The sequence below is a fragment of the Schistocerca cancellata genome, chromosome 4, assembly GCF_023864275.1.
Source record: "Schistocerca cancellata isolate TAMUIC-IGC-003103 chromosome 4, iqSchCanc2.1, whole genome shotgun sequence".
NCBI lineage: Eukaryota > Metazoa > Arthropoda > Insecta > Orthoptera > Acrididae > Schistocerca > Schistocerca cancellata.
The window spans coordinates 260,331,109-260,332,049 of record NC_064629.1 but is presented as its reverse complement, the minus strand read 5'-3'; positions in this window follow the sequence as shown (position 1 = coordinate 260,332,049).

Genomic DNA, 941 nt, shown 5'->3' with positions numbered 1-941 from the left:
TGTATGTTCTCTAGTTGACTTGTAAAGACTAACCTTTGATTTGGCAGTAGCAAATGGGTTTACACATAGATCTAAAAATGGGACGGAATGTAAAAAATAGTCTCATAGCTGCACGTCTGGGCAGTTTGAGTTATCTCTGTGCCAACCAACAGATACTTCGGCAGCTAGAGTATTTGGCTTCAACAAAGAAGCAATCATGAACTCCATTCAAATTATTTCAGATTTATTGAACAAATTTGGTTTTCAGGCTATACAGATGTTCAATGTAGACGAGAATAGCCGATCCATGGCACAGAACCTAAAATGATCGCTGGCGGAAGGGGAAGACACACTATTAGGACTGTAACCAGTAAATGAAGGGGGACAAATACAACCTATATTTGTTGTTTTAGTGGTTCTCGCGTAGACGTGCCTCCAATATTACTATTTAAGAGAAAACTGTCTTCTGATTATTTAAAACATGGTACAAAATTTTCTATTTCACAACGTGGTAGGATGACAAGTTTAATGTTTGTTCAGTGGATGGAGCACTTAAACGGAACTCTAAATTGTGATTCTAAGAGAAAGCTGTTACTAATATTATATGGACATGCAAAATGTACATAAAATGGGTAAGCTATTACTTTAGTTAGACATATTGCTTGCCTCTGCACACCACTCGCAGGCTACAGACACTAAAACTCGCAGCTTACTACAACTGACTAGCTGAGAAAGTGCTTTGCACAATCCCTGGCATGAATATTAGTCAGACAAGGATTGCTCAGCTGTGAGGACAGTCATATGACAAGACTATGACTGTGTAAAATACTATCAGTGGCTTCTCCAGAACTCGAATCTGGCCATTGCATCCACATATTTTTCAGGTTTCGTATTTCGTGGTGACTAAATCCAATCCAGAATCAGAAGCTAGAAATGAGAAAGCAGAAATGAGGGTACAGATT